This window comes from Ips typographus, linkage group LG3 (assembly GCF_016097725.1).
Source record: "Ips typographus isolate SLU linkage group LG3, UJ_Ityp_2.0, whole genome shotgun sequence".
NCBI classification, from domain to species: domain Eukaryota; kingdom Metazoa; phylum Arthropoda; class Insecta; order Coleoptera; family Curculionidae; genus Ips; species Ips typographus.
Genome location: NC_138424.1, coordinates 7,576,350 through 7,603,342, shown reverse-complemented (window position 1 = coordinate 7,603,342; position 26,993 = coordinate 7,576,350). Strand labels below are relative to the sequence as shown.

At 34.0% G+C, this 26,993-nt stretch overlaps 1 protein-coding gene across 8 annotated transcripts in view; it reads left to right on the top strand.

Annotated features, from left to right (window-relative positions):
• Cngl (Cyclic nucleotide-gated ion channel-like) overlaps positions 1-26,993 on the top strand; it is a 139,817-nt gene that overhangs the window by 17,823 nt on the left and 95,001 nt on the right. The gene's annotated exons all lie outside the window — the stretch shown is intronic.

Here is a 26,993-nt window from a genome sequence, read left to right as displayed (position 1 = left end):
GAACTGGATGCAAATGTCTAATACATTCCGGGGACAAGGTGCTGTCCACACTGGATTTCCACATAAGTAGGATTTATATCCTTGGTATCCATGACGACGGTCTAGGATATTCGACTGCGACGCCGTTCTCCCCCAAAATACGTTTCCAATTTATAGGGAAACTTTTTCGCATTTGGGGAATTTACCATGCGTTCATGTTAAACCCGGAGCCATATAGAAAGTATAACAAAAAATGTTTGGTCTGTCATCGTCAGAACAGGATTAGTAAAACTTTGTTTTAGACATTGAAAAAAGTTTTCTCGACAGCCAAACGCAAGTATTACAGCACGGATAGACGATAGCGTAAATTTTACTTACAACCTCAGTGTAAATAGCTAATTACGCATAGTTTTCCGTTACGTAACAACCCTCTTTACGCCCAGTTGTAAAAAAAGCGCACACTTTTAAGATCATCCATAAACTAACTGCTGAAAGTATTACTTGTATATGATGTATAATAGCAGTAATACAGTGTGTTCCAAATTGGTTTTACATGTATTGGGATCTCGGTAACGGTAAGAGCTACAGAGTCGGTTAAATGGGGAATGTTTAAGACAAATTTATTATTGTAAGCTTATTTGATGAGATGATTTAAACTTATCAACATTTTGTCATAGCAACTTTCTTCCCTCTAAAACCTGACATCGTCAGAATTGAAATCCGACGTTTCGGCTGTTGCCAGCAATCATCAAACTTACTTTTTTAAATGCGACCCTGTTTTTTAAGGCCAATTTTGAAAGTGCTTTGTTTTTTTATTTAAATGACGTGCAACACTTGAATTTTAGGTTGGAAATTGGCTTAATTAAATAAATACATATGTAGAAATGCATTTTGTGTAAGAACAATCATCATCACTAATTAGTAATTCATCAAATTCTAACCTAAAATTCAAAAAATTAATCAAGTGCTGCACGTCATTTAAATCAGAAAACAAAACACTTTCAAAATCTGCATTTAAAAAAATAAAGTTGATGATGGCTGGCAAAAACGGAAACGTCGAAATTATCTCATCAAATAAGCTTACAATAAATTTTTTTCCGAAATTTGGTTATTTCCGGAAGTACTAGGGTTTTGATTTAAATGTTAATGTAAAACGGCATAAGTCCAAATTCTGCAACTTTGCCTCCATTTAACCAACTCTGTATCTGTACTATATCTCTTACCGTTTTCGAGATCTCCTTATACAATATCTGTTTTAACCATTATTCTTCAAATAATGGCATTAGAGATCATCTAATATTAACTGAAAGATTACTATTATTGACTTTGTTAACATTTAGATTACGGAAGTATACATATAAATGGGGTAGTTAGCAATTTTAAATTACCAGAAAGGCTCAGGAAATTAGAGGAAAGAGCTGTGGATTTGACCATTAAACGGAAACACACAACGAACAGCTTAAAAGTTTAATGCTAAAAGTGAGTTAGAACAGTCTGCTAAAGAGATTAGGTTTTACTTCTGATTTGCACTTTTCATATTTTAATAATGACGTACTAAGTTGAGTGTTATATATTTTTAATGGGTAATTTTGAGGCGTACGTATTTGTTCAGACTTAAAAACTGTCTCAAAATAGAGTGGAGTACAGTAATACAGAAACTCATTGGAATCCACTTTGTGGAGGTTTTAATTGCTTTCACATATCCTGAACATTTCTCTAACCATCCCCGAGGCACTTAATTGGTTACTTCCAGAACAAGGTCAATATAACCACCCAAAAATGGGTCGGTGGGTTAAAATATTCTATTTTAACTCTATATAATGTATTGGAACTTAATTAGTCGTTCTTAGGAGTATTAGTTGAAAATGTACTATTTCTCTACAGGAGACATGTTTATCTCAAATTCCGTTTTTCGCCCATAAAACACAAACGAATGCAAAATCTTTAAAAACGAATACGGAAAACCACCGAAAACTCTAGAAAGAACATACACAAAATTTTAAGACATCAGTTACCATAGATTTCCCGCCAAGAATTCTTTGGCTGGGAATGCGGCCTCAGATAAATGGGTCAAGCAAGACTACTGCTTTTTACCCTCCCATCGCTGTAGACCAAAAGGATAGGTCTGGAAGAGGAATTTGCTACAAGTCCGGGAATTTTCCCTTTCGGGAAGTTCCCAGAGTTGTATCGGCGTCCTCTGTCCTGGGAGAAGGTTACCCCCGCTGATGGAGAGGCTCTTCTTGTCCTCCATTTCTTCTTTCTTCGTCAGCTCGTCCATCTCTGGTGGTCCTGGCAAACTATAGGATGTCCAAACCGCCGGCTTTCGTCCGTCTGTTTTACATCCTAAAGTTTTGGGGAGTCAGGGTCTGGTGAGTGGGGGATGGTTTTCCCTCTTTTGCGTAGGCAAAGCGGGGGAAAGTGCCAGGAGTGCAGTCAGAGCCCAGTTAGCACCGGGATAACTGCGGAAAGTTGGTCCTCTTCTTGACTGGTTGGTCCTGAATGGTCGTCCATCTGAAACAGAAAGAAAAACTTATTAATAATTACGCGTTATCCAATAGCTGGTATCGGTGTCGTTTGTGGTGTGCTTCTAGCTCCGGGTCGTAGTTCACTGCTTCTTGCAGTAACTGATTTACGCTGCTTTTTGGAATATCTTCACTGCGCTCTGCTTGATCCTTTCCGTTGCGGTGGTGAATCATCCATCCTTGGTCTTCTTTTGAAGACCCCGTGTTTAGGTCGGTTTTCCATTTGTTGCACCATTTGTCCAATGCTGTGGTCTCCTCTTGCTTGTATCGGGTCAGGAGTCGGTTGCTCCTGCTCCGGGCCATGATCGCAGTGTCATCCGCATAGAGTGCTAAGCTGGTTCGCTGAGTTCTAGGCGGATCTGATACATCTGATACATCTTGATTAGAAGTCTTCTGTGCCAAATCCTGTCGAAGGCCTTGGAGACGTCTAGCAGCACGGCTCCTGTCGCCGTGATGTACTCGGTCATCCTCAGGACTTGGAGTTCCGTTGATAGTGTCCTCCGGAATTCAAATTGCTCGTCAGGGATGACGTGCGTACAGGTCCTCTTCTTGCACCTTTAGCCTCCCGAGGATGATAACTTCTGCCACTTTCCCCAAGGATGGCAGGAGGCTGATGGACCCATAATTCAGCGGGTTCTTTTGTGGTTTACCATAGATTTGTTTACACGGTTTTGTTTTGTTTTCTTCAACCTCAAAAATACCTTGATGTAAATACTCCTGCGTACAGCACCCTCTGCCGGCCTCTGAATGCGAGACAATCTAATTTATCTGTCTCTGCCAAGTCAGGTATATTTCATGTCATATATCTTAAGAGACAATGACATTATTATTTACCTAGGTTAATAATATTTCTGGTTAGGGTTAGGTTAGGTTAGGTTAGGTTAGGTTAGGGTTAGGTTACCTAGGTCAATAATATTTCCTTTTATGTTGTGTTTGTGCCAGACTTGAACTAGAAATTAGAATATTTTTGACCTAGATCATTATAGAGAACTAATTTCTCTAGTTACTAATCATTCAATAATGGTATGTTTATCATGTTAGTAGTGGAAAAATGAGTATTCCAATTTTTTTTTTGTCGTTGAAGATATTTTGTCATGTTTTCAAAAAGCAAAAAAACTGCCTAAACTGTCACTCCAAACACTAGTAATTTCCATATGAAAATCACTGTGGTTTTTTTTTGTATTCTGACAAATTGCATTAACTACATAAACAAAGGAACTCAAAATTCAAAGAGAAGCTTTACCAAAGCGCCTCAATTGGCCCGCCGGCAGAAATTAAACCCGAATTTACATTTTATTTCGACGTTAACGCTTCGTGTTTGTTTGGGACTCACTTTCCGCAGTTAATTTTTGGATAACAAATTTTGGCAAAGGGCCCGGTAGAAATTGAGAAATAATACTTGCAAGCAGGAATTTTGCTACTCTCGTTAGTAACTTAATGTTCAAGCATTTAAAGTCTGCAAGGAAAAAACTTACATTGAAGTGGTTTCAAAACTGGAGCCTTTCATAAAGTGCAACGAAGTAAAATACAGAATGTCCCACTTCGTTTATGCATAAAAGTGTTTCGTTGGGGTTGAATAAATGTTTATTACAGTGCAATAATGAAAGAAAGGAAAGCTTCACTTACGTAAACTTTTATTATCATGCCGGATGGTTTTATATTGAAACATTAGTCGTTATTTGGTCGCTAAAAGTCCATCTAAAAGTTCAATAAATATCTATTATGTTTCCCGAATAGGAGTTAAAATTTTCACGGTTAGTTTGTTTGACTATGCCGTTCAAGCTGAGAAAAGTTTCTGAAATGCAGAATTTGCTTTTGTCAATTTATCGATTGTCAGGGTTTATCCAAATAGAGATTGGATAAGTGAGTTCGATGACATTTTCAGGTTACGACTCGAATCGATAAAAATCTAAATTTTAAATTTCACCAAGAGCTTCTGCGGTATTTTCTTCGTCTCCTTCCCAGTCTTTTCCAATTTACGTATATGCCCTCAATACTTTTTAAAAACTTGTAGCCGGGTAATAATCTGTCGAAGCGTACAACTTTTCTCAATAGAGCGGCGTGTGAGTTATTCCGGAAAGTGTTTTCCATTTTTCATTTGAAAATTTAACATAAAGGGAAATTTACTCTGTAAGTTTGAGTTCTTTAAAAAGCTTTGGAAAAGTTTTATTACCGTTTTGCAGATGAATAACTGAGTTATTAAGACTCGGTACCTGTTACAAATGTAGGGGGTTCTCATACCAAAATGGTTTAATTTGCATATTTTCATTAAATCGGATATCCCATACGTGTGTTGGTCATTTTTTATCCATCTCGCATTCAACGGATTAATTGGGTGATTAGTCATTCATCTCCCCTTTTACGCTTTGGAGTGGTTTTTAAAACACTGCTGTCTTTGTTCTTCCCGTACCTTTTCACCTGATTTTCTCTATATTTTTAATTGCAAACATCGTTGTAAAAACACCACCGACGTAGTCATACTTAAGTGCTCAATTTTTCATCATTAAGTTTTTTTCTAATGATTGAAACGAGGGAATTGCCGGTTGAAAATTGCTCTAAAATACCTCTCGAAAAGACTAAATTAGCTCGGCGTGTATTGACCTACAATTTCCATTAGCTGGGTGTAGGAGGCAATTTTGTCCCTCATTGGGTTTTATCATCCCGCTGATCATTAACACCCCCCCGTCATAAATCGGGTATGCGGACCGAATTCTGCGATACAATTTCACTTGATGAAATGCCGCAATTTTGCATCTCTTTACCGCATTCACAGGGAAATGCTGATTCTTATAATACGTACAGCTGTGCGACAATATAATTGTGCATTCTACATGCTAGTTTCTGCAGGAAATTTGAATATTATTCAATGTCGTTTAGTGATATGAACAAGAAACTTTCTAATTTAGTACTGTTGGTGATGATTTTGATGGTTGGAAAGTTTGTTTTTATTTTGCTGCTGGTTTTATGTTGAAATGAATTTTAGGTATTAGTGTGAAAATGGACGAACTTACCTCAGTCACAATCAGGATGTAGGTAAAATCTACTTTATGCAGGTTTCATAAGGAGGTAAACTATGATTGCAATTTAAACAAGTATAAAAATAACAATGAGAAACTGTATTATCGTTAATTGTAAAAATTAATTAAAATAAGTAAATCAAACTGGACAAACATGAAACAATTCAAAGTTTGACAATACCAAACGCTACTAATTAAACCAACGCAGAACAATACTGTAATTCAAATTAACTTAATTGAAAACTTCACTATGGCGGCAGTTTTTAAATGCCAACATATTTTAAAAAAGAATCAAGTTCTCAGAAGAGAAGAGAAGAATAATGTTTTAAAATTATTGAGCTGGTTAAGTGCCTAGAAACTTCAAAAGAAGATAAAATGATCGTTTTTAAAGACCAACATATTTTAAAGAAAAACCAAATTCAAACAGCGTTAGAAAACTAGAAAAGAGGAGGTACGTTCTGTTTTCAATTGTTTTCAAATGCCAATATATTTTAAAGAAGAATATAGTTCTGATAGCGTCAGAAAAGAAGAAGAAAAAATGTTTTGAAATGATTAAGCTGGCTAATTGCAAGCCAAAGCGGAATCCCGTTCCAACAGCGTCAGAAAAGAAGAACTTTTTGAAACGAGATAGCTGCCTTACTGCCCAGAAAGAAAGAAGAGAAAATGATCGTTTTTAAATGCCAACACATTTTAAAGAAGAATCACGTTATAACAACGTTAGAAAAGAAAAGAGGAAGTACGTTTTGAAATGATTGAACTGGCTAATTGCCCAGAAATTTCCAACGAAGACAAAATGATGGTTTTCAAATGCCAACATATTTTAAAAAAGAATCAAGTTCTGATAGCGTCAGAAAAGAAGAAGAAAAAATGTTTTGAAATGATTAAGCTGGCTAATTGTCCAGAAACTTCCAAAGAAGACAAAACGATTGTTTTTGAATGCCAACATTTTTTAAAGAAGAATCAGGTTCTAACAGCGTCCGAAAAGAAGAACTTTTTGAAACGAGATAGCTGCCTAATTGTCCAGAAATTTCAATAGAAGAGAAAATGATCGTTTTTGAATGCCAACATTGCCAATACATTTTAAAGAAGAATCACGTTATAACAGCGTCAGAAAAAAAGGAAGAAATAAAGAATCTTTTGAAGTAGTTGAATGGCTAATTGCCCAGAAATTTGAAAAGAAAACCAGATGATTGTTTCCAAAGGCCAACATATTTTAAAGAAAACCCAAGTTCAAACAGCGTGAGAATAGAAAAGAGGAAGTACGTTTTGAAATGATCGTACTGGCTAATTGCCTAGAAATTTTTCCTAGAAATGGTTTTCTAATGCCAACATATTTTAATGAATAATAAAAGTTCTGATAGCGTCAGAAAAGAAGAAGAAAAAATGTTTTGAAATGATTAAGCTGGCTAATTGCCCAGAAACTTCCAAAGAAGACAAAATGATCGTGTTTGAATGCCAACATCTTTTAAAGAAGAATCATAGAACGGCCTCAGAAAAGAAAAACAGGAAGAAATAAAGAATCTTTTGAAGTGGTTGAATGGCTGATTGCTCAGAAATTTCAAAAGAAAACCAGATAATCGTTTTCAAAGGCCAACATACTTTAAAGAAGAATCAAAAATCAAACTTTAAAGAAGAAGAAAAGAGTAAGAGTCATTTAAAATCACTGAGATGGCTATAATTGCTCAGATATTTCAAAAAAAGACAAAATAATTGTTCTGAAAAGTAGAATTAAGTTCTAGCAGGGTCAGAAAAGAAAAGATGAGAAATAATGTTTTGAATACTTTTTGTCAAGCCATCCAGGGTTAGAGAGAGAGAAACACAAATCTGCAATTATTGAGAATTGTGATTTTGGTTATCCTAATGACATACTCGATTTTTGGGAGATGTACACTTTAATTTTAGTTAGACAGAGAGAGAGAGAGAGAAAAAGACTGATTTTACTAATATGTCAGTGATACTACAAAATGCCATTGTAGTGCAGCAAGAACGTTATTCACAACTACAAAGTGAGGACAGTTTTAGGAAATAGTTACTTTTAATAGTTTCATCGATTTAGTTTCTTTAATACTAAAGTTGTACCGACATTTTCACACTTTTATTATTATTATTACCAATTACAAATCTAAAAAAAAATCACGTAAGAAGAACAAACAAACACAAGTTACGTCGTCCGACATCAAATTTCCATGACCGCAAGATTAACGAGAGCCTAATCGGATTTGGCTGTTTCCAAGATGCTCGTAATTGCGAAGCAATGGACCCCAATTTGTAAAGCAAGCTTCAGTTGCAGCTGCGTCCATTATATTCTCGTGTTCATCCGGTGTATTGAGATGTATCCGACATTTGGCATGCAAATATCATTTGCAGTGCTTTTCAGTCGGTTGAGATTCAAGCCAGGTGTCTTAACAATGAAGTTTGTGTCGCTTGGATGCGCTATACATTACAGTTGACGACTTGCAATTTTCACTCAAAGATGTAGAAAATGTTTGTTTCTTTGAATGGAAGTTTTTTGCAGTAAAGCATGATTAAGTAGGTCAGTAAGTCTATTTTAGTGAGAAAGTCCTAAATCATTTGCTTTAAAACTTGCTTTATTGCGTGAAGCCAAGCCTCATTTACTTTTAAAAATATCTAGGAACGTGTTGGTACAAACTTTATGGATGGAAATAGAATTACATTAATTTGCTTCTACAAACTTTGCTATGAAATAGTGTCATTACCAGAATATGTATTTTATGTGCGTAACACAGTTTTACTCCCAGAAACTTTTACATATTTCTTTTATGGTAAAATGTGAAGCACAAAAAATCTCTTTCCAGAGGAAAAAGGTCTAAAACTGGAGAACTGATACTTTTAGGTTCTACTTTTACGCTTACCTGCTAATCTTTTATACAAGTTTGGTTTCCTAAGATTCCGATAGGCAGCAATCTGTTTTTCAAAAAAACAGGAAAGAAGTTAGGTTAACTTATTTCAATTCAGTATCAGCATTACACAATTGTAACAAGTAAATTTATATTCATTAGTTTAAAAATTGTGTTTATAATTTTTGGACTTTAATTTAAGTTAATTAACAAAATGTAATTACCTCTGTTATTATTACCCGTCATTTATAAACATGAAGAAATTAATCAGCATCTACCTAAAGCAAGGTGGGTTTTACATGGCAAAATGTGTGCTTTGTTTTATTACCTGTTTTTGCTGTATTCAATTTATTATTTCAGTAAACATAATTCTAAATATTTTGGTTTGTGAAAACACAAATGTTTCAAACTTCTTCGGTCACGGGCTTAAACTTCTTCTTTCAGCCCTCTACACTTCTCTCCCTCTACTCTTGGTGGGTGGTTTGTAAATATGTTTCTGGAGCATTTCTTTTGAATAAAAGACCCTAGTTGGACTTTCTTGAAGCTTCTGGGATTTTTTTAGGAGCTTCTGGTTTTTTTTGGAAGCTTCTCAGACATTCTGAAAGCTTCTGGGACTTTTTGAGAGTTTCTCAGACTTTCCAACAGCTTCTGGAATTGCTAAAATCTTCTGAGACTTTCTGGGACGTTCTCAAAGTTTCTGGAACTTTCTTGAAGCTTCTAGGATTTTTCGGGAGCTTCTGGGCTTTTTTGAGAGTTTCTCAGATTTTCTAACAGCTTCTGGAGTTGCTAAAAGCTTCTGTCTGGGACGTTCTCAAAGTTTCTGGGTCTTTCTTGAAGCTTCTAGAATTTTTCGGGAGCTTCTGGGGTTTTTTGAAAGCTTCTGGGACTTTTTGAGAGTTTCTCAGACTTTCCAGCAGCTTCTGGAATTGCTGAAAGCTTCTGAGACTTTTTGGGACGTTTTTGAAGTTTCTGGGACTTTCTTGAAGCTTCTAGGAATTTTCGGGAACTTCTGGGCTTCTTTGAAAGCTTCTGGGACTTTTTGAGAGTTTTTCAGAATTTTCAAGAGCTTCTGGAATTGCTAAAAGCTTCTGAGACTTTCTGGGACGTTTTCGAAATTTCTGGGACTTTATTGAAGCATCTAGAATTTTTCGGGAGCTTTTGGGCTTTTTTGAAAGCTTCTCAGACTTTTTGGGACGTTTTCGAAGTTTTTAGAACTTTCTTGAAGCTTCTAGAATTTTTCGGGAGCTTCTGGGCTTTTTTGAAAGCTTCTCAGACTTTCTGAAAGCTTCTGGGACTTTTTGAGTGTTTCTCAGATTTTCTAACAGCTTCTGGAGTTGCTAAAAGCTTCTGAGACTGTCTGGGACCTTCTCAAAGTTTCTGGGTCTTTCTTGAAGCTTCTAGAATTTTTCGGGAGCTTCTAGGCTTTTTTAAAGCTTCTTAGACTTTCTGAAAGCTTCTGGGACTTTTAGAGAGTTTCTTAGACTTCCCAACAGCTTCTGGAATTGCTGAAAGCTTCTGAGACTTTCTGGGACGTTCTCAAAGTTTCTGGGACTTTCTTGAAATTTCTAGAATTTTTCGGAAGCTTCTGGGATTTTTTGAAAGCTTCTCAGACTTTCTGAAAGCTTCTCAGACTTTTCAACAGCTTCTGGAATTGCTAAAAGCTTGTGAGACAATCTGTGACGTTTTCTAAGTTTCCGGGACTTTCTTGAAGCTTCTAGAATTTTTCGGGAGCTTCTGCGCTTTCTATAAAGCTTCTCAGACTTTCTGAAAGCTTCTGGGACTTTTTGAGATTTTCTCAGATTTCCCAACAGCTTCTAGAATTGCTAAAAGCTTTTCAGACTTTCTGGGACGTTCTCGAAGTTTCTGGGAGTTTCTTAAAGCTTCTAGGATTTCTCGGGATTTTCTGTAATTTTTTGTAAGCTTCTCAGACTTTCTGAAAGCTTCTGGGACTTTTTGAGAGTTTCTCAGACTTTCCAACAGCTTCTGGTATTGCTAAAAGCTTCTGAGACTTTATGGGACGTTCTCAAAGTTTCTGGGACTTTCTTGAAGCTTCTAGGATTTTTCGGGAGTTTCTGGTTTTTTTTGGAAGCTTCTCAGACTTTCTGAAAGCTTCTGGGACTTTTTGAGAGTTTCGACTTCCAACTCGTAAATTGATTAATTTTCATCTTCAAACTGTGAATTTAATTAAATTTCGACTTCAAACTCGGAATTTAGTTGCAATAGTGTCAAACTGACAAAACTACTAATTTGGTTCAAATTATATTTGCATTGTTGCCAAACTGAGAAGTTTTACTAATTTGGTTCGAAGAGAGTTTGCACAGCTACCAAACTAACAAATTTAACTAAGTTGGTTTGAAGTGGGAGCCCATTGTTGATAAACTGACAAATTCTACCAAGTTAGTTCAAAAATGTTTTTGCAATGTTGCCAAACTGAAACATTCTTCTAAATTAGTCAAAGTGTGCTAGCAGTGATGCCAATTTGACCAATTCTACTATTTTTGTTCGAAGAGTGTTTGCAATGTTACCAAACTGGCAAACTTAACTAATTTGGTTCCAAGTCTGTTTGCAATGTTGCCAAACTGAGAAATTTTGTCTAATTTGGTTCGAAGAGTGTTTGCAATGTGACAATGTAAATTCTGAGTTTGAAGTCGGAATTTAGTTAATTTTCGTAATTTCCTCTTTCGTTTGACCTGAATATATTATCATGCGTATTTTCTAAAAACGCAATATTTGAAATTAAAGATACACAAATGTAACATTGATGTTTCCAATTTGAAATATAATTTGTACAAACATTTTTAACTAAATTTACTAAAACTCAAAACGTGTTATAAAGTAGGGGTAGTTTGTATACAGTGCGTTTTTTTTAACGCGCAACATAGGATTTTACGTGTTAAATTTTTAAGCCCATGTTAGACCATGTTATTTTGGAACTGCAGGTCTAAAACTTGACCGGTGTGTCTTTAGTATCCTGAAGCTTAAGTAAGTTTACCAATTTGGTCTAAAAAGTGATTAAAAACTGGCAAAAAATCATTTTTTTTTCGAAAAGATTTTATCGTTTCATATTCCCTGTATGCATTGTTGTTTTTGATATCGGCAGGGCAGGTAGCAGATAGAGTGACATATTTTGAGTGCATCATGGCCCGACATCTTTTGAACGTCAAAAGGGCATTTTGTGATTGTTTGGAATACTGTTTGGCTTCAAACCGGGGTCACTTTGAACAATTTACTTATAAAAAATACTTCTTTTGCTCTTAACTTTCTTGATATAAAGTTAATGATCACCCTGTTTTACTTTCTACGCCAAATTTTACCTGCTACCTGCCGTGCCAGTATCAAAAACAAGCACCTATCATACATACAAGGAGTATGGAAAGATAAAATCTTTTCGAAAAAAGATGATTCTTTGCAAGTTTTTAATCACTTTTTAGGCCGAAGTGGTAAACTTACTTAAGCTTCAGGGTACGAAACAGCCACCCGTCAAGTTTTATACTTCTAGTTCCAAAATAACATGGTCTGACATGTGCTTAAAAATTTAACACGTAAAATCCTATGTTGCGCGTTAAGAAAAACGCACTGTATACCTATATCCTGTCTGAAAGGAGGAACAAATGAGGTAAATTTACTGCCAGGGCGACAAAAGCATACTTCAGAACCAGTCATAAATGAGTCTGGAAAGCTTGGAGAGCTTTGCGAAATGTTACTTTATGGTTCAGGATTTTTCCACTTCTTTGCACAAGAACGTGTTTGCTGTCGTACGTTTCCAGAAAATGGTATTTTGTGTCGCAAAACAGGATTCAACTTTTAACAAAATGTCTAAAGACAAATAAACTTTGGAGTTTTTACAATATTATAATAAAATTACCATAAATCACGTCAGTTATTATAGCTAAGCTTCCTTGTTAGCAAATTGTGATAGCGGAGAAAATTTCTATTTTGCCTGTAATAGTAAATTAATTACTTTCGTTTGCTGAAAAAGTTTTGCTGCTGCTACATACTGACTTCAGTGAAATTTTGATGGTTAAATTGCTAGTTCCACACATGATTATTACATATACGAAGTAGAAAACGTTCATAAAGTACGAGCAAATTGAACGGCAGAACTTTTCAATGGAAGAAGTTACCTAATGGACTTTACATGTATTACAATTGCACACAATTTTGTAACAATGTGTTAAGCAATAAAATTGAATCCTCTCATCATAATCCACGATGGTGTTATGTGAAATACCTTTCTTGTAAGGTCTTCCAAATCTTTTTCGTCCCATAAGTTATCCATTATCTTATACAGGGTGGTCCAGTTTTAAATGTCAATAATTCACCAATCCATAGCCAATTAAAAAATAAGTTGACATTCATTATGTCATTTTCCTGAAAAGTGCTTCCTAAGGAAAATACAGTCCTTCAAATTTCTGTTTAAAAAATCGTTTTTTTTGTCATAACTGTCAGACCGTTGGAGCAATATTGATCAAATTTGGAACAAGCACTTTATTACACGTTATTACGGTCAAAGACCAAAACTAACCCAACCCAACTGAAAAATTGTGTTGGAAATGGAAAATTCACTTAAGAAGTTTAAAAAATATTATTGTAGCCAGTTTTCATAGTTTCCAGACAAACTAAAAGACTTTAGTTTTGAAAATTGAATTAGAAAAGATAAAAATTTCATAAGCTTAAAAATTGTGTTTGTAAACCGTTTTCATGCAAATCGAGAGACTTTAATACTAAAAATTGACTTGTAGACATAAAAACTACTTTTTCAAGAACTTGTTACTACAAATTCATACATTTAAACCTTAAAAATTGACTTGAACCCCAAAATGTGACTGAACTAATGAAAAGTGACATCAGAAGTTTAAAATTTGCATTTGAAGTAAGTTTTCATAATTTGAAGACAAATTTCAATATTTTAGTCTTGAAAATAGTCTTAGATGCAGAACATTGACATTAGATTCATGAAAGTTGTCTTGAAAACGAGCTTTTCGTGCTTTTTATTTTGCTTTTCATTTTCTTCGAATTGTGGACTATTTTTAGTGCTTCAAAACTGCTTTCAGCTGGGAAAATCGAGTTTCAAGACTATCTTTACCAAGTTATTGACATAGCAAACTTAAAAAACAATTTTTACATTCTTCATAGACTTAAAATGGCATTTCAAGCTTTGTCACTATTAAATCGACTTCTAGACACCTCAGTGCTAAAAATTCGGGTATTTCTTAATAAACTAGACTGTTTTTAGTGTTTTAAGGCTGTTTTCAGTGCCTCAAATCGAGTTTCAAGACTATCTTTACAAAGTTTTTGACTTATCAGGCCTAAAAGCCAGTTTGTCCACTGACCATAATCTTGAAAATGTTATTTCAAGCTTCTTCACTATTAAATTGACTTCTACACTCATAGGTGCAATAAATTGTAGCATCTCTAAGAAATTCACACTGTTTTTAGTGCTTTTTAAGACTGAAAAATCGAGTTTAAGACTATTTCCAAAAGTCAAGTTTCTTCAGTAATAAAAGTAAAAAATTTTGGTACCAAATGCTACAATAATAGACTTGAGAACTAATTTTTAGAAATAAAATAGTCCGAAAATTTAATTTACTTCTAGACTTGTTGTCCAGTCCAGAAAATTGAGTTGTACACCAATTAAAGTCTTGAAAATATACTTTTGGACTCTCTTTGGTTCTAGTAAAGTCAGTTCTAGCATTAAAAGTCAACTTTTATACTATTTTTAGTAGTAAAAAATGAGTTTCATGCACAATACAATCTTTGTCTTGATTTCCGGACTTTTTTTAGTTCTTGAATGCCAGTTTCAGACACTCAACCAGGATGGTAGTCTGAGAAAGCGAATCATAAGACCATTCCTAGTAGTAAAAGAGTTTTTAGACTATTCAGTACAAATTTGGACTTTCACAAGTCATGGATGTTCAGTTTTAAACTATAAAACGATTTTTTAAATTGAAATTTGGCGGACTGTATCTTCCTTAGGAAACGTTTTTCAGAAAAATTACATAATGCAAGTCAACTTATTTTTTGATTAGCTATGAAATGGTGAATTATTGACACTTAAAACTGGACCACCCTGTATATTCTTCATAAGGGCTTTAAAATTCACCATATGTTTCGGAATTTTTGAAGTCAGATACATATTTCTTTCGATGTTAAAGTCTTCAATTTGTCTTTTGAGTTTTTTATGGTCAAACATGTAATTCATCTTTTTATAAAACTCCTCAAAATTGCCTTCATATGAACTTTTGGTTTTAGTAACGATTTTTCAGGTGGTTGTGTTCCTGGTTGAGTGATATTTAACCTACTTGATGACTTTTGTATGGAAATTAATTCTTTGGTAATAAACCTTACAAATCAATCTTATGTTTCATAACTGACACTCATCATGAGTGTAATGTGTAAGATGTAATGTTGTTTGATATTGGCCTACTTTTTCTTCCCTTTTAAAGCCATGTTTATGGAAATATCCAACAAAGACAACTAAGAAATTTAATCAAAAACTTTTGAGACTCAATTAGCAGGAGCTGAAACTGGGCTTTAATGCAAAGACGTCGTTGCACACAAAAAAAAACTAATTAGGTCTTAACGAAGCTGGAAGCGAAAACGTCAACCTAATTTTTGAAGCTGAAAATGAACACCTAAACAGTATAATACATTATTTTTGAGGAGTACGTGCACCCTTAAGGCTTACAGTTATCTACACCGCGATTTAGAACCTCGCACCCAATTAGGACACCCGCTGATGCGCACCAATTCGAATTTGCCAACACGAACTAAACTAATAACATCCCGTCGAGAATCTCGTCCTCCTCCAACTTTTACGTGTTTCACTTTATTTCCCATGGAAGATTTTTCGACCCCCGCCCCCCGTAATCCTCTTAAACAAACAACGCCCGAGGGTTTTGTTTTGCCCCCCGTTTTTGGCCAAACAAAATTAAGTTTCCTATCTAAACGTTAATGTGTTACAATATTATGTGGAAAAGATACCCGATAACAACCCACTCTTTGATATAGGGAAAATCAAAGAAAAATAAGATGACGTAATATTATTATAGACAGATAAATTGGTATTTTTCACATCTGTCAGATGACAATTTTATACTTAACTTAATACATTCTGAAGTCCATTATTAATATTAAAATAGTCACGTGACTTTAAAAAAATCAGTGTAAACGTAAAAACTGTCAGATGGCGTTAAGAATAATATTTTAATCAAGTGATTTCGTGTTTAAAACTAACGGTCACGTGGCCTCTCAAATACGATTTCGCTATTTAAAACCGTCACATGAGAGTTCCTAGATCATAAAAATTGTCACGTGACCTTTAAAAATAAATTTGATGATTGGAAATCGTCACGCGACTATTTTCACTGTAAAGAGTCACGTGATTTTGAAAAACATCAGTTTAAACTGAAGAACGGTCACATGTCCTTTAGGATTCTGTTCTAAAGTTAAAAAAGAGTCACGTGACCGTTAAAAATAAATTTGATGTTTGAAAATCCTCACGTGACCATTTGCAATTTTAAAAGAGACACGTGACTTTAATAATATCAGTCTAAACGTAAAAAACAGTCAGATGACGTTAAGAATAATATTTTAATCACGTGATTTTGTGTTTAAAGCTAAAACACGGTCACGTGGCCTCTCAAATACGATTTCGCTATTTAAAACCGTCACATGAGAGTCCCTAGATCATAAAAACTGTCACGTGACCTTTAAAAATAAATTTGATGATTGGAAATCGTCACGCAACTATTTTCCCTGTAAAACGTCACGTGAGTTTGAAAAACATCAGTTTAAACTAAAAAATGGTCGGGTGATCTTTAAATGATGTTCAAAACTGTCACGTGATATTGTACATTTCATCATTAATCTAAAAAGAATCACGTGACCATCAGAATTCGTTTCGACGTAAAAAAAGTCACGTGACCGTTAAAAATAAATTTGATAGTTAAAAATCGTCACGTGATCATTTGCAACTTAAAAAAAGACACGTGACTTTAATAATATCAGTCTAAACGTAAAAACTATACGTGTATCAATTTAAAACTAAAAAACGGTCATGTGACCTTCAGAATTTGGTTTTGACGTTAAAAAAAGTCACGTAAACTTTAAAAATTAATTTTATGACTGAAAATTCTCTCGAGACGATTTTCAATGTAAAAAGAGTCACGGAACTTAAAAAATATCAATTGAAACTGAAAAACCGTTAGATGACCCTCCAAATAACATTTTGACATTTAAAACTGTCACATGACATTATAAATTTTGTTATTAATCTAAAAAGAATCACGCGACCTTCAGGATTCATTTCGAGGTAAAAAAAAGTCACGTGATTCAGTGTATCAGTTTAAAACTGAAAAACGGTCACATGACCTTTAGGATTCTGTTCTGATATTAAAAACGAGTCACGTGACCGTTAAAAATAAATTTGATGTTTGAAAATCGTCTCGTGACCATTTGCAACTTAAAAAAAAGACACGTGACTTTAATAATATCAGTCTAAACGTAAAAACTATACGTGTATCAATTTAAAACTTCAAAACGGTCATGTGACCTTTAGAATTTGGTTTTGACGTTAAAAAAAGTCACGTAATCTTTAAAAGTAAATTTGATGATTGAAAATTGTCTCGAGACGATTTTCAATGTAAAAATAGTCACGTAACTTAAAAAATTTCAATTTAAACCGAAAACCCATTTCACATTTCACATTTAAAAGTGTCACGTGACATTATGAATTCCATTTTTAAGAGGTGATCCTATTTAAACTTTAAAACGAACACAGGATCACACACACACAGGAACACAGTATGTACCTTTAAAATTAAATTTGATGCTCGAAAATCGTCACGTGATTTACTTCACCTCAAAGAGAGTCACGTGACTTTTAAAATATCAGTTTAAACTGAAAAACGTGACCTTTGTGAAGAATAAGGTTTTATTCTCTACAAGATAAAGGTGTTTTTGCCTTTAGGAGCCTCCCTAAGGAGTTATAAGTCAAAAAGTGACAGGATACACCAAACTCTCTCAAATTTTTTTATTTTTTTTTTAAATAACCATAAAAGGACCGTTTACAATTTTTATTGTAAAATTTAAAAAATGGGGTTATTTTTAATTTTCTTGTTTTTAATTTAACCATTTTTTGAAACGTTTGGTGCGAGAATAAAAGGATTAGCAAGGTTACACCTAAAACTAACCAATTTAAGTAAAAATCTTAATGTGCGTTATACAGGGTAACCCAAATAAAACTTTGAAAACAAAGTCATATTTTGCAAGAAGCACACTATTTGTTTAATGATCCAATTTTGTTTTGTTTGGCGATTCAGAGCCGTTTATAAAATTTATTGGTAAATTTCAAAAATGGGTTTATTTTTACATCCCTTTATTGAAATTCAACAACTTTAGTACATTTTTTCAGGGCAGATAGCAGATAACAGCTATTTAATACATTTTATGGAGACCCAATTTGTGTTTTACATTCACTTACACTCCCTACTCCACTATGGAAATATGGACTACTTCTTTTCAATTAAATTGGGTAGTTTTAAGTGTAATTTTGCTTATCGCGTACTTCTTCAGCAAACAATCTAAAGAAATTGTTGAATTTGAATAAAAAGATGTAAAAGTGAACTCATTTTTGAAATTTACTAATAAATTTTATAAACGGTCCTTAATCGCCAAACTGGTGAAAACGTCTAGATATATGAATGGGAAAAGTAAAAATAACCCCATTTTTGAAATTTTGCAATAAAATTTGTAAATGGGATTCTCGTATCCGTGAAAACTTTCATAAAGATTATTTAGGTCATCAGAAAGAGAAAGAAAATACATTTTAATCCTCAAAAAAATTATTAAAATCGAGTGAATCAATTTGAAGAAACAGCCGCTCAAAAATGACCAAAAATGTTGCTGTCCCATTCTTTTTGACGAGCAGTTTATGTACATATTATTAAGAAAAATAATTATGATGCTAAAGCAAGCACCGTTGATACTGCATAAATACTTTGAAAAAGTGATCTTGAATATAAACAATACTTAAACAAGAGAAAAGTATTAAGCCTTTCTGTTTCTTGTTCTTGACATTTTACCTCTTAAAAGTGATATAAATTTACGATTAATACAATGACACCAATTTAATTTTCCAAAACTAAAAGTGAACATTGCAACATAAAGAAAATAGGTCAACTGAAACATTTTAGTTTCTGTATGAAACACAATCGAGATTAAACTCTGAAGTTGAAGCTTAACAAAACCATCTCCAAGTCAAAATCAGACAATAACTTTTGAAACTTAGTTAAAGGAATATAATGGACCCATTTACCAATTTATTTTTAAGTATTTTAAGTAATATAAATACAGTATTTAATAACTATCACCCTCGAGCTTAAGGCTTGGAATGTATGGTCTAATGCTCGATCTGTCTCTCTCCATCTCAGATAAATTGAATCCTTCCGAGTCGCGCTGACAGGAAGAAAATAAGATTAAATTGACCTTTGAGATGAGAATCCTTCATGCTTCTCGACAACATCCTCTTTCTCTCTTTAGCTATTGATTAATGTGCATGTCCTTTGCAGGACGACGAAATGACTTATCTCTAATCTGTACGTGTTATCGACAGCTTATACGGGTAAATTTCATTCCATTGTTGATGAAAAATGCATTTAAAGGTGTTTGCGTACATTTTGTTGGTTGGGTGGATTTGCCTTATTTATTCGTTGCTCAACTTTTATCAATGCAGTTTTCGCGTCACTTAACCAACGAAAACAAAAAGACAGCATATAAAATGGAGCTTCCGCTATAAGTTGAAAGATATCAGTACATCTCGGGCAAAATAAACAAAGTTAACGGTTTCTTATTTGGAAGAAAGTCAGAAATCTGACGTTTTGTTGGGGAAATTGAATTGTACGTCCGGTATCGACCGAACAGCTAAAATATCATACTAAATTGAAACAAACTCATTTAGACGTTTATCTCTTACGATCTTGTTTTTATTTTTGACAGAAATAAGTTTAAAGGAGCTCAGAAAGGCTTTTTTAAAAGTTAAATTAATTAATAAAAATTATAAAATTTTCCTATAATATTACGTAGTTTTCCTAGTCACTTTTTATTAGTATTAAATTTTTCAACAATGCTATTATTTTCCCAGCAGAGCAAGAGTGTTTAGTACAATTACTACAGATTTGCTCTTAATATTAGCACATTATCAGTCCTTCTACATAAAACCAAAAAGTTATATGACGCTACCTACAGTATGGATCAAAAGTGAAGTAAACTACGTTTTATTATTATAAAATAATTAAATGTCTCAAAAGGGTTTTTTTAGTTTCTTCTTTTTTAGCAAACCCCACTCCACTTTTGGACCTCTCTAAGCTTTTTCCAATAAATGGAAAATAAATAAAATAATAAAAAAACTATATTTTTTATTACAAAAATCGCTCATATACACCAGAAAGCCACCATGTCCATTTTTACTGTACAGGGTGCTGCATTTTCGATGGTTTTACGGGGTACAGAGAAAACGGTAATAGATAGAAAAAAAGTAGCATACGTGTTCTGATCTCTTTTTCTGAGCTGAGATGACTGGCGAAAAGTGGGCGGCGCAAACTTCTTTTGTTTCAAAGATACGGGGGGCTTTTGAAAATTGGTCATTTTGGAACCTCCTCTGTATTTCATTTGCTATTAAAGTTATCAAAAAAGGAAAAACGGTTTCCGGTAGAAGTTTTGACGTAGAATCCAATGGCGTAGTCAGTTTTTTTCTATTACGTTTAGTTTCTGACATATGACAGTAAATTATATTTTTTTAAATGGAACATCCTATATATTTTTACGTCATTTAATTCTGTTGATTTTTACCTTTTCAACGGTGTTTTACAACATATAAGTTTGTAGAGGTTAATCCTGTTATTTAAAAAAAGACCTTTGCTAAGCTAAAAAAAGGCCAATATCCAAAATACCAAACAAAATCGGAAATTAAAAAAACTAACACATCAGAAAATTAAATATTTTTAATAAATCTTATTAAAAATCTAAGTTACAAACAGTTCTACCGTCACTTTAATAAGAAAAGTGGCCATTTCAATTTTCTACTATTTTTAAGGTAAAAGTTTAAAAAACTGTTTATAAACGACATGTAACATGTTAATATGAACATAGCCAAATATACATATTATTTAGTACTTTTTTGTTAAGGAAATGCTTTTTTTCTATTTACTAAGATTAACGTTTACAAACTTATATGTTTTAATACACCGTTGAAAGAGTAAAAATCAACAGAATTAAAAGAACTAAAAATATATAGGGTGTTCCATTTAAAAAAATATAATTTACTGTCATATGTCAGAAACTAAACGTAATAGAAAAAAACTGACTACGCCATTGGATTCTACGTCAAAACTTCTACCGGAAACCGCTTTTTCTTTTTTGATAACTTTAATAGCAAATGAAATACAGAGGAGCTTCCAAAATGACCAATTTTCAAAAGCCCCCCGTATCTTTGAAACAAAAGAAGTTAGCGCAGCCCACTCTTCGCCAGTCATCTCAGGTCAGAAAAAGAGATCAGAACACGTATGCTACTTTTTTTCTATCTATTACCGTTTTCTCTGTACCCCGTAAAACCATCGAAAATGCAGCACCCTGTACAGGGTGTCTCATATTCGACAGTTGAATGGAGGTAAAGTGACGTATTCTTGGGGTCATCCAATAATAATAATCCGTTTTCAAAAGTTCAAAATTCCGAATAGTTTCGGATATACAGGGTGTCTAAGCACTGCATAAACCATAATACTTCTTTATACCGACTTCTCTTGTTAGTAACTCAGAAATCTCTCAGAAAAACTCAGCTTTAACAGTTGCAAACTTATGGACAACCAACTACTTCTCTCGTCAATGTTTGAAAAGCCTGTGGTCTTAGCAAAAAGTCGCCTATTATTCCCTACAGTCACGTGACCACTTTGACAGTTGCAGACTTCTGTTACTGTACACCCACTGTCAACAAAAATACTTCTCCTGTTAATATCTCCGAAAATGTCTTACTGGCAAGTTGCCTATTGGTCCGTACAGTCACGTGACTTTGACAGATTTAACAGTTGCAGACTTATGGATGTTACTTTCCAACCACTGTCAACAAAAATACACCATGTACTTCTTCTGTTAATAACTCAGAAACCTGTCATATCATCCGAAAATGGCTAACTTGTAAAAAAAGTGTTTTATTGGTTTCTACAGTCACGTGACCAAAGGTCCTTTTTCAAGCCTGTCAAACTGTACAATCACTGGCAACAAAAATACTTTTCACAATATCTTAGAATCCTGTGGTTTTAACAGAAAATGCCTAACCTGGCAAAAAGTTGCCCATTGGTCCCTACAGTCACGTGATCAAGTGTCACTTTGACAGCTTTAACAGTTGCAGACTTATGGACAACCAACTACTTCTCTCGTCAATATTTCAAAAGCCTGTGATTTTAGTAAAGAAGCGCCTATTATTGCCTACAGTCTCGTGACCACTTTGACAGTTGCAGACTTCTGTCACTGTACACCCACTGCCAACAAAAATACTTCTCCTGTCAATATCTCAGAAACCTTTGGTTTTAGTCAAAAATGTCTTATTGGCAAAAAGTTGCCCATTGGTCCCACAGTCACGTGATAATGAGTTTGTTGACATTTGAACCAAAATGGCGTCTTTCTTCAAGTTAATTGAAATGATCACTACTTGTTCTTTAGTCATAAATGGTGCGTCATCAAAGAAAAAAGTTCAGTAGTTGCAATTTTTGAGACATGTACTTAGAAAAAAGTGATTTTTTGGATTTTTCAAACTGTTTCAAAAATCATATCATCAAAATAAAAATACTTTCTCATTCCATCTTTTTAAGTTCCACAAGATCAAAAAATACTAGATTTATATTCTTAAGAACTATCGTTAATTCTTTTTTAAGTGTCAGTTTAACATTAAACAGTGATTTTTGAAATCTATCCAATAAAATTTAAGGTTTTGTTCTATTACATTTAGTTAAAACTTGGAACACCGTGTATAGCATCGTCTTTCGTTTTTGCACGTCAATTCTTTGCCCATGTGGCTTGGATTTGTTCCAACCTTTCTCGCACGACTGCATTGATAAGCGCAGAAGACGAATGTAAAACTATTTAATACGATTCTTTTCCTCTTTCCCATATATTCTAGCAAATTTTGAAGATATGCTTCGATTTATGGTCCTGAGCCTTGAAATGATTTGGAATTAACTTGCACAAAGTGTGAGCAAATGTCAGCTTTTTGATTACTACGACCACAATAGATTATTTGCAAGGTCTCTTCTTCTTCTTCTTGAAAAAATTGCACTTTAGTGGATAAATAAGAACTGAAACTTTAGTTATAGCGGGACAGTTTAATTAGCAACCTATTTAACTGTCCGGAGTTAAGGAAATCCTATAGTCTGTTAATAATTAATATAACAAATTACTTCATTTGAACAATTATCTATTATTAGTATGCTGTGTTTTCGAATTAACAAACATTTTAAATAATTTCTATACGTAATTTCTAAACAATTATTTTAAAATAATGCTAAAATTATTTTGAATGTGTTGTAACATCGGGATTTTACGTGTGAAACTCCGATAAATTGAAATTTACAAAACAATATGGTTATAGAGTTTCCTTTGATGAAATTTGAATTTGAAATTATTGTCGCACAGACAGAAAATTATTACATTGTAATATAAGTCTTGTTGAAATAAAAATTTGGTTCTTGTTTCTCAATTCTCTACAATTTTTTGTTAGTACCGTGTTTTTAATTATATTAACTGATTATCTCAAATTCAGTTTTTCTAAAGAAATACACTTAAAATTAATTTTGAATGGGTTAAATCAATTTTAGCGTTGAAACGGTTATCTAAGTGCGGACAATTACTTTCGAACGAACTTTTAAGAAGAAATTAACTTTCTCTTCTCCGCTGCTCATTTTTCTTTCCTTCGAATGGAATTTTACCTCGAACAGTTGGCAGACTGCCCAGCTCTAAAAAAACCAGCTTTTTATTACTGTCTGGTCTGTTCAATTTTGTTGTATTTGATGGAACGCGTTCACATATCACCCTTAACGTTTCCTGAAAGTTTAAAAGTGTAAAAGGTAAACAGACCGAGTTTAATTTGTTGCCACTCAAAACTTATAACTTTTTGCCAATCGTGAAAGTGGATACTTTTTAGCTTTATAAAAAGTTCTACAACCCCGTTAGTGGAAAAATATGTCATTGTTTTATTACAACTGTAAAAGATGGATTGGCTCTATAATAGTAGAGCAATAAAAACTGCTCAACGTTAAAAATAACTTTCCAAGGTTTTCCAGACATTAAATTGGATCTTGCACATAGAGATTCAGGCAAAGTCCTGTATTATCCCTGGAATTTTACCGGGAAGTCTTTTAAAACTCTCATCTCGTGGCTTTTAAAACCTTATCTTTTATTACGAAACCCTCGACTGAATTAAGACCTCCGGTTTTCACTTTAATATGTTGTTTTAATTAAGTGCACGCTGATATCAGGTTCAGAAATACCACTTTTGTTTTGTTTCAGTGTTTTCTTGCAGGTTGCTAATTAAGAAGGTGATGAAATATTGTCTTTGAAGATAAAATAAAAACTACTGCTTTTATCGGACTTGTCAGAGAAATTAAAGTTATAACGTTACAGCACTCCAAGTTTTGAATTTTGATTTAGAATATTGGCCTGACTTGAATGTAACTTGGCTTTGCTGTAGCTTTTTAGTCCTCTTTCCTGTCATAGCAGTCCAAATGTATACAGGGTGTTGCAAATTACAGGGTTGTGTTACTTTTGAGCGTTTTTTAAGTTACAGAACCAGAATCTACGTTTCATTTTGAACAATTTTGCTCTCTTGTAAAATGTTCGTATCTTGAACCGTTTTTGAGACATTTGATAAAAACCAGCTGCATGGTGCTTTGACCAAAACTTTCAAAACGGACACTTGAATTTGCAAAATTGAATAACACCGTCATTTTTTGACTTACAGGGCGCGTAAACCACTCAAAATGTATCTTTTTTGCCTCAAAAATCTCTTTCTTGTCATACCAGTCACTTGATTAGTCTCTGTCAAATGTATACAGGGTGTAGCAAATTACAGGTTCGTGTTAGTTTGTCGCCCCCTGATGGTCTTTAAAAGCTTTGGAGCGTTTTCAAAGTTACAAAACCAGGTTCTACACTTAATTTTGAACAATTTTGCTCTCCTGTAAAATTTTCGTATATTGAACCATTTTCGAGACATTTGATAAAAACCAGCTGCATGGTGCTTTGACCAAAACTTTCAAAACGGACACTTGAATTTGCAAAATTGAATAATTCAGCCATTTCTTGACTTACAGGGCGCGTAAACCACTCAAAGTGTATCTTTTTTAGTCCTCTTTCTTGTCATACCAGTCACTTGATTAGTCTCTGTCAAATGTATACAGGGTGTGGCAAATAAGAGGGTCGTGTTAGTTTATCGCCCTCTGATGTCCTTTAAATACTTTGAAGAGTTTTCAAAGTTACAAAACCAGATTCTACGTTTAATTTTGAATAATTTTGCTCTCCTGTAAAATTTTCGCATCTTGAACCGTTTTTGAGACATTTGATAAAAACCAGCTGCATGGTGCTTTGACCAAAACTTTCAAAACGAACACTTGAATTTGCAAAATTTAATAACACCGTAATTTTTTGACTTACATGGCGCGTAAACCACTCAAAATGGATCTTTTTCAGTCCTCTTTCTTGTCATACCAGTCACTTGATCGGTTTCTTTCAAATGTATACAGGGTGTGGCAAATTACAGGGTCGTGTTACTTTGGAGCGTTTTTAAAGTTACAGAACCAGATTCTACGTTTAATTTTAAACATTTTTCTGGACATTGAACTGGTAGATGGTAGCAATAATAAAAAGAACAAATTTGCAAAAGCAATACAGTTGAATACAAAATAATTTGGATAAATAAAGCACCTGTTACGTAAACACTGTAAAAACTGATTAATGTTCGTTTTGCAACCATACTGTTACTGAAATTAGGTATTATTACTAGACTAAAAATATCATTGGATGTGATAGTCTATAAATGTTTGTAATGGTCTACTTCGTCGATAATATTTTACGACATTTCAGCTATAAAATCGAAAATAAAATAAAAAAAAATGAGGACATGGAACATGATTTTTTTTGAAATAAAGTAATTTTCTGGTAATATTAAATACCAAATTTTTAATCAACAATTTTATTTCATCTGCACCTTCATTATTTATTTAGCATTGAATTTCCTTTTATAGAAATTTCTAATTTAACTGAACTGAATAAAGTAACTTTATAGTCTTAATCCGTTATTATTACTGGAATTTAACAGCCCTACTAAACCGGTTTAAGTCTCCTCAGCTACTTTTAATTGCGTTTTCATTCCTTTAAGGTATCTAGTGGATTATCGGTTTATGTAGGAAGGATTAACGAATTAGCTGGTCGTTAGGTCCTCCTGTTTACACAGGACCCGTTGTTTCAGAGTAATTAAATTATACTTCCTGTAAAAGACAGCGACGTGTGTGTATATCAAGTGAAACTGCTAAATTAACGATGCAAATCTTGTCAGAAAACTAAACAACAATCACAGACTCGACAAAGTGGAAATCTCACTCCCGAAGGAAAGTTTATAGCATTTCCTTTAGCTAACTATACCAGTAACTCCATTAATCTCGTCTAATTTACGACTGAAAAGCTTCAATGTTGTTTGCGTAGTTTTACCGTTAATAGTTTGTTCTTGAAACAACTTGTCAATGGATAACATCAGGTCCTCAAATTTCTCTTTCAATTTAATGATCGACCATCATAATCGTTTTTGGATAATTAAGATATCGCCTTGTAAGGGACCTAAAAGCTCTTTCCGATTAATCTTTAGGTATAATCGTTTAGGCGTCTCAATTACTTAAGAAGGATTATTTTGGCTCAGTTGTTACTCCTTCAGCCAAATAAGTTATACATTTTGCTTCTGTTTTTGATGACGGTCATTATTAAAGTTTAAATTATCCACAACAACAAATGGTTCAACACACATCAAATGGTTAAGATTTGTGGTCTATTTTAATTTTGTTTTTAAATGGTTTTCCAAGATATCATATTTGAAGCCCTGATTGAGAAAGTTTTTACCTAAGCCTACCTTAAAAGGTGCTAATTTAAATTACTCCATTATCAGATAAAGGATGAATGCCTAAAAAGTTTTTTGACTTAAAATATTGTCACGTTTTGGGGGTAGCGCAGGAAGAGAAACAACAAACGTAGCTCAAGTATGTCTCCTTTATTTGTATACTGACGATGATGCCTAACTAAATCTTACTCCCAGATTAAGAGGGCCGCTAGTACCGCTACAGGCGGGACGCCCATGGGACTCTCTCTACGAGGGGGTGCGTGGGGGTGTGTGTGTGTGTGTGAGTGTGCGTAAGGCCTCCTGATGTGCCGCCAAGCGGAACCCGCTCGATACGAGCAGGGAACCCCTATGTCCGACAAGCCCGAAGGATTTACTTTATGCACAGCAAGCCCCCCTTGGAGTGTCGCCAAGCGAAACCCGCTCGATACGAGCAGGGAACCCCTATGACCGACACGCCCTAAAGGAC